At 44.4% G+C, this 7618-nt stretch overlaps 1 protein-coding gene across 5 annotated transcripts in view; it reads left to right on the top strand.

Moving 5' to 3' along the window:
- Positions 1-14: 14 nt before the first annotated feature.
- TAF5L (TATA-box binding protein associated factor 5 like) overlaps positions 15-7618 on the top strand; it is a 30307-nt gene continuing 22703 nt past the window's right edge. The window contains exon 1 of one of the 5 annotated variants that reach the window (XM_045087093.1): positions 15-241. The gene's annotated coding sequence lies outside the window, so the exon portion shown is untranslated. The other 4 variants (XM_045087092.1, XM_004778382.3, XM_004778381.3 and 1 more) reach the window with 4 other exon arrangements.

Raw genomic sequence — 7618 nt, 5'->3', positions numbered from 1 at the left:
ATTGGTGGAGACGGTTGCGCGTTGGAGGCCCGAGCGGCCCACCCCGCGGCCCGCTCCGTGTCAGTCAGTCATGGAGCGGCCGCCCAGAGCCGCCGCCGCGGGGGCGGCAGGGCGCGGGGCGCGGGGGCCCGGCTGAGCCGGCCGTCGGAGCGAGACCCTGCGGCAGAGACGACGGAGGCGGAAGCGACCCGATCGCGGAGGCGGCGGCGGCGGGAGGAGCCGGAGCCGCCTGGGATGTTCAGTGAGTGCGGGGCGCGCGGGCGGGGAGGGCCGGGGGAGGGGGTCGCGAGCCGGGAGCGCGCGGGCGGGCGGGGGCCGGGAGGGAGGGAGCGCGGGCGGCGGCGCGGCGGCGCGCGGCGAGGCCTAGGCGGGGCGCGCGTCCGCAGCTCCCGCCGGCGGGGCGGTGGGGGCGGGGCGGGCGGGCGGGGCCGGCTGTGCGCGGGCGCGGCGGCCGCGCCTCCGCCCTCGGCCTCCGAGTCCCAGGCGGCCGCGGGCGGCGTGGCCTGCAGTCGCCAGCTACACCTGGAGGGCTCCGCGTTCCTGCTCGGGGTGGGTCCTGCCGGGGCGGCTGCCGGGCGCCCGCCGGGAAGGGGTCCTGAGCGCCGGGCAGCAGGGCAGGAGCTCAGGTCCGAATCGCCTTTTCATTTAAGGAAAAAGGAAATGCCTTTGGCCGAACTCGGGATTAAACTTCGCACATGGTGGTTGCGGGTGGCTGGGTGTGAAATCGACCTCTCCATGTGACAGGAGAGATCTCAAGTTAGACGGGTCGGAACTAGGGGATCCCGACCTGCAAGGTTGCCTTCGGGGTGGTTTAACTCCTGACAGCGAGAGGTCGGTGCGCCTAGGCGGTACTCGCGAGGCTCCAGGGCTTTTGAAAATGTAGGAGGTAAGGCGTCGGTCCGAAGTCAGTGGATGGGGGAAACAGTGGTGTCATTTTAGACTTAGCGGAAGTGGAGCGCTTGAAAGCTTCATGCAGTTCTCCCATCAGTTGTGAAAGTGTCGTTATACTGCGGATCTCGCAGCTGGTGTGGCTCTGGGATCAGAAGGTAAGTCTGCCAGTCCCATGCGGCGTCCGTCTTAAATTACCTAAACTCTGACCTTGCAGATTGAAATCTTGGAATGGGGAGTCCCGCGAACAAGCAGTTAGTTGGGTGCTGTGTCGGGAGGAACCGTGAGGGCGGAGTTTGTCTTTTCTTGTGATACCAGTGTGTGACATACCTGAGTTGTGGCGTGGAAGGAGGACAAGGCAGCCGTTCCCCAGCCGTGCTCACAGCCCCGCTTGAAAGAGCAGGAAGGGGAGTTTGTGCCACATCTTTAAACTCCGAGAAACTTAATGTAGTGCGTGGGGCTTGCGGACTGTCTAGAGCTAAGGTTGAAACCATGTAACTATCCGTGTAACTATCCGTGAGCCTTAGTTTCCTCAGGTGATGCCTGCTGACTTCAAAGTGGATCTTTCAAAGGCTGCCACAGAAAGAAATAATGAATGGAATAATGCCTGGTATATGGAAAACACTCTAAATATTAGCTGTTGTAATTTCCTTTTTGGGAAACTACCTTTTAGATTCCTTGTAGGCCTAAATATTTTGTGTTAAGTGGGAAGCCTGTACTAACATTGATTTGCTTTACGAATTACAAATTTTTCTTGCCTTGAAAAATCAGTGTTAAACTAGGATACCAAAGAGTGGGCTTGCCTTGAGGGGTTTTTTTGTTGTTGTTGTTTTGTTTTGTTTTTCCTTTGTCATCAAGCAATAAATGAGGTTATTGTGTCTTGGAATAGTTTTGTTGCTTCTGTCTATAAACATGAAGTTTATGTGTGCTTCTGTCACTGTGAAGAGGTAAAGGCCTCACTTAGTTTCTCAGCAACTAGTTGGAGTGGGGGATAGTTTTTGCAAACGTATGTCCTTCATAACACCTGTGAAGGACATCTTTGGAGAAAGAAAAAGGGTTTTGATTTTGACGATTGATTTTCACTGGAAGGGAGCCCTAGGGATCCTCTGTTAAACCAACATTACTCAGTGGATGGTACTAGAAGTCCTTGCCAGCCTCCCTTCATCGTCTCAGGTGGTAATTGTTCTTCCTGTAATTATTCAGATCATTCTTCAATGAGCAACTGGTAAGCCTTCACTATTGTCAAGAAGCCTCTGATTTTGTAGAACCCTTTGGGCAGTAGGACATTGCAAAGGTTAAGTGTTCAGACCCTGAAGCCAGTTGACCTTTCCATCCTAGCACTATGGAACCTTGGGACAGTGTCTGACCTCTGTGGGCCTCAGCTTTCCTGTCCTGAGAGTATTACCTAGCTTAAAAAGCTGTTGATGTATACAGGAGGTAATTTATGTGCAGCCGTTAAAATAGCGTCTTACCAGTGGCATACACTGAGTAAGTATTAGTTATTGGATGATAGGGTAGGAAGCAAATATTATGATAAGCAATGAGACAAAGTTGTTCCTGGATTCAGTGGTGGAGGAAGCTGAACTGAGCTGGGAAAAGACTAGGATTTACCCAAGTTGGGGTGCCAGTGTAGGGAGCACCTCCAGTTACTGGAGAGGTCTTGGCCAAAGCCCCTGAGACTCATGAGAAAGTGGGGTGGTACCTATCAGTTAACAAAGGTGGATCAGAGTAACCTCAGAATGACACAAGGGAGAGTGAATTTTTTATCCTCCACACAGGTGGAGGCAGTAGAGTTTTGAAGCTGAGCAGATGCCATCAGATTAGTTTTTTTTGAAAGATTGTGTCGATTGTGCCTGCAGTAGTGTGGGACTGGATTAAAAGTAGGGAAGGCCCATCCATCCGCTTGTCCTGGCGTCTTTGTATCTGCCTGTGACTCGGAGAGGAAAATGACTGCTTAGCAGAGAGAGGCACTTCATTCCAAATCTGGAAGCTTAGCATTTACAGAAGACATGAAGAAATCCTTAGCTCATCCCAGGCAGCCTTCCCTCTTAAAAGTTGACTTCAGGGATACACTGTATATACCTGTTTATAAGGCAAAGGGCCCCCCAGGTGTATACCTCTGTAAGGAGAGTGTCACCACATGTTCAAGTCTCTGCTATTATAGGGCACTCTGAGTCGCGCTTTCTTTTTCTTTTTTCTTTTTTTTAGATTTTATTTATTTATTTGTCAGAGAGAGAGACACGGAGGTAGGCAGAAGGAGAAGCAGGCTCCCTGTTGAGCAAGGAGCCTGGTGGTGGACTCTATCCCAGGACCCTGGGATCATGACCTTGCTGAAGGCAGATGCTTAATGGACTGAGCCACCCAGACATCCCTCAGTCTCTCTATTTTAAACAACTTGTTGCTGTTTGGGAAATACATATGGAATGAAAATAACTTCAGTTGATGCTACTTTGACATATTTATCCAATCAATCAATATGATGAACTGAAAAATGTTCTGCCCTCCTGAGGAGGTGTTGCTGGCTTTTGTTGGTTGAGATTTCCAATGAGAGCATCATGTATGGACTCAAGAGGTTCTCTTTAATAGCTGATTTGGTAATTGTGGCTCTAGAAAATGGAATTTGATAATTCCAAGTGGCTTAAGTGAGCACAGAGAGACCAGTAAGTAGAAGATGAAAGTGAATAGAGTAAAATTGTTTTGTGAATTAATATATTGCATTATATAATGTATTTTTAAATATATGTAAGTTAATAAAGGTTATAAGCAGACGTTTGACTGTTTCCTCTATAGTCCTCAAAGGTTTTTTTATTTAAATTAACCCCCAAAATTTCTTCTTAATTTTCTCATTGCAAGCAGATCATTGTCTTGGGTTTGAACTTAACCTTTTATTTCGATGTTTCACAGAAATTGACTGCAGATCTTTCTCTCTCCTGGAACACATTCCCTTTTCTCATTTTTTAACTTTTAGAAGGTTTAAAAAACATTGCATACTGGCAAGGTTTAGAAAACACTGTGGAGAATTTCCATTCATAATTCTTTGTTCAGCAGTCAAATAAGATACTCGTCTGGTAAAATGTATTGAAATGTATCATAGTCACAGTGATTGGTTGTCATAGAGGGTAGTTCTGTTTTACTAGCAAAATACAGCTGACCCGTGAACAACACAGGTATAACTGTGTGGATCCACGTATACACAGACTTTTTTTTTCCCATAAAGACAGAACAGTACTGTAAATATTTTCCTTGCGATTTTTGTAACATTTTCTTTTCTCTAGCTTTCTTTATTGTGAGAATACAGTACATAACTCTTACATGAAACATGTTAATTCTTTGTTTATGTTATCAGTAAGTCTTTCAGTCAACAGGCTATTAATAATGAAGCTTTGGGGGAGTCAAAAGTTATATGCAGATTTTTGCTGGGGGGAGCAAGGAGGGTCACTTATGTTGTTCAGGGGTCAATGGTACTCAGTTTTGGTTATTTGGTAATTTAGTAATGAGACATGTTTACAAAACTTTGTCAATCAGCATTTTTAGGCTAAGACGCTAGTACATTAGTTTCACAAAGTAATGCCATGCTTTAGAACTGTTGTCTAGTACAGTAACTGTTGGCACATGTGTTTACTTAAATTTAATTAAAATAAAAATTCAGCACTAGTCACAGTTTAATTGCTCAATAGCTCTGTGTGGCTGTTGGCTAGCATACTGAACACTGCGGACTTAAAACATTTTTATTGAGGAAAGTCCTATAGGACAGAACTACTCTAAAATGAAAAATTAATATCATTCTACTTTGAGACGCATGCATAAATCACATAAATGTTTTAATGTCAAACTGTTTCCGAAACCTGGCTACATTTGATTCAGTTTCATGGAGAAAGATTAACATAGGAAAACATATTCCTCCTAATTCTCTGAGAACAAAATGTCTGGTTTTTCCATCTACAACGGTGTTCACAAATAGAACACATATGAAAGTTTCCTTTCTGAAGTCATAGTAAATAATGTAGATATCCGTTCTTGTGCCATACTCTTCTGTGTTACTGAGATTTTGTGTAGGAGTTTTTTTTTTTTTTCCTGTGCTGTTAAACAGTATTAAAGCAGGAATCAAATATTTGTGGCTCATAAAAATTCAGAAAGATCATGAATCTAAACTGTCAAGAATTCCAAACAGAAGCTAGACAACCCTCACTTTATTTTTTTTTTTAAAGATTTTATTAATTTATTTCACACAGAGCAGGCACAGGCAGGGGGAGTAGGAGAGGGAGAAACAGCAGGGAGCCTGTGGTGGGGCTCCATCCCAGGACCCTGAGATCACGGCCTGAGCCAGAGGTAGACACTTATCCGGCTGAACCACCTAGGCGCCCAACCCTCACTTTATTTTTAACATGAGTAAAGATAAGAAAAACTCTGTTCTCCAGGAATTCTCCATCTATCTGGGCAAACTAAGGAACAGTGATGGCAAGATTGGACAGCCTGCGTTGGGACAGGGCTGGGAGCAATTTTAAGCTTGGTAGTAGCATAATCAGATTTGTCTTCTACCCTGGCTGCATTCTAGAGCGTGCTTTGAGGTAGGGCTAGAGGTGGGAGGATACTGGAATATTCCAGTCGGGAAGTGATTTGTGCTGTCACATCACAGCAGTGAAGATGGGGTAGAATTCTGTGTGGAATAGAAGGAGTTGGTGGCCTCTTAGAAATGAGAGAGATGAAAAGTCTTAAGATGATGACTGGGGTTTTTGCTTTAGTGATAGACCACGGTCCTGTCAAGCTGGCTATGAACAGTAGGAGAATGAAGTGGTTTTGAAGGAAGATAATAAATTTGAGCATGTCGAATTTCAGATGTTTGCAACATCTACGTAGAGATGTCCCTCAGACTTGAGCTCAGGAAGGTGATCTAACTAGAGACGGCATAAGTCTTGTGTAAGTAGTATGATGATGTGGGGAATGTGAAGAATGAGAAACAGACCAAGAATGGGAGAGGGGGAGCAGCCAGGGGAGGGGAGTTTCAAAGGAGGAGGCACATGCAGCAGCCAAGAGAACTTGTGGAATAGAGTGGGAAAGTGACTGTTTGATTTGGCAAGAGTTGAGGAATCTCAGGTCTTAGTAAATAGCCCGCCAAGGGAGGGGGCAGGGTCAGTTGACTGGATAAGGATACTGGGATAGCGGGGTGGGAAGTCGTCGGGAAGGAAACAAGTTAGTGAGAAAAGACTTCTGGAACATGATAGAGGCCCCAGGTGATGTTAGAGAAGATCAATTTTAGTGGCATCCGCCTAGTTGGGTGAGTTCTGCTTCTCTCCTACCCCCTCCCTGCCACAAAACCAAACCAAAACAAACAAAAAACTCCAGGTGCTATATTACATCCTGAGCCCCTAGTTCCAGGCATTGTTCTCATTCAGGCCATTTACTTCTTGGGACACCATTAGAAAGAACACAGCTTCTAGTTCAAGTATAGTCTTGTCAGTCTGTGAGCAAAGATCAAATGTGAAAGGCCATCATAGTGTTAAAATTATGTTAGGTGTTACTAAAACTGAGAGTACTGTGGCTCATTTGTCACCTGTGATTTATGTTGTCACAAAGATAATTGAATACACTTCACCATGATGATTAATGCAAAAGCTGGATTTTTAGGTTCTCCTTAGAATGGCTTTTTGATAGATACTACATTTAAACTTCTGCAAGTAAAGAGAAGGGAGCTGATGTATTTGGGCACCTAGTATGCACTTTACATGACATCTTATTTAACAGAAAATACAATCATTTTTATCTGTTTCTAACCATAAATTTATAATGGGAATACATTTGCTTCAAAGCACACATACCACATTTGCTTTAAAGCACAGTCACTGTCAGTAGACTCATTCAGGGAGCTGATTTGAGAATCAGGGTGGTGAATTTGACTGGATGCATTCCGAATTCATACATGCTCAAAGCTGCCACCTTACCCAAGAGGTATTGTCCGTGCAGTATTCTATTAGCACGTAATGGAATTGTGTAGTATTTGTCCTGTTTAGCCCTTCCCATGGTGCCCTGGGAGTCTTCTAATACCCTCCACCAACACACACATTTGAACATGAATGGGCGGAGTTAGGATGCGGTCTGTAACCAGTCAGAAATTTACTTGGTTGCAGTCGCGTATTATCATCTTTAGACTGTGCCTGGGTTCCATGCATCTTTACCCCCGGTATTTCTGTAGTTAAATATCAAGACTGTGACTGGGGTTTTTCCTGCACAGTTGTTACTTTTAAGACAGGAAGATGATCCTCCCTTGATTTTATGTAGCAACTTTGTTAAAGTATTAAACAGTAGGCAGCTGTTGATATGTGAGAAATTGATACATATTGTGTCAGAATTCCTTTTAATTTCCAGAAATACTACTAATATGACATGAAGAGAAAAGTATGTGATCATCTATTTTTACTTTTTAAAGTTAAGATGTTATGTAAATTGAAAATCATGGGAAATCCTGAAATTTTAACAAGGATATAATTATATCCAACCCTCATTTAAATTTTAAAGATTTCATAATTGTGGGGAAAGCTAAGCAAGTAACTGGAAATTGCTGTGTTAGTGTCCTGTCTGAGTCCCGAAAGACAGGTCTATTTTAAGGAGGTATTTTTCCCCCCTCATGTGTCCATTTATGGATATTAGTATTACAGAAATCAGAAGGGGGAGGGGAGCTGGTTTCTCCACAGAACTCTTCATTATTTATTTATTTCATTTGAAATATGTGTGC

Source organism: Mustela putorius, unplaced genomic scaffold (assembly GCF_011764305.1).
Source record: "Mustela putorius furo isolate JIRA1106 unplaced genomic scaffold, ASM1176430v1.1 tig00001033_pilon_pilon_pilon, whole genome shotgun sequence".
Classification (NCBI taxonomy): Eukaryota; Metazoa; Chordata; class Mammalia; order Carnivora; family Mustelidae; genus Mustela; species Mustela putorius.
Note: the sequence above shows the minus strand (reverse complement) of the source record. Positions and strands in the feature narration are given on the sequence as shown.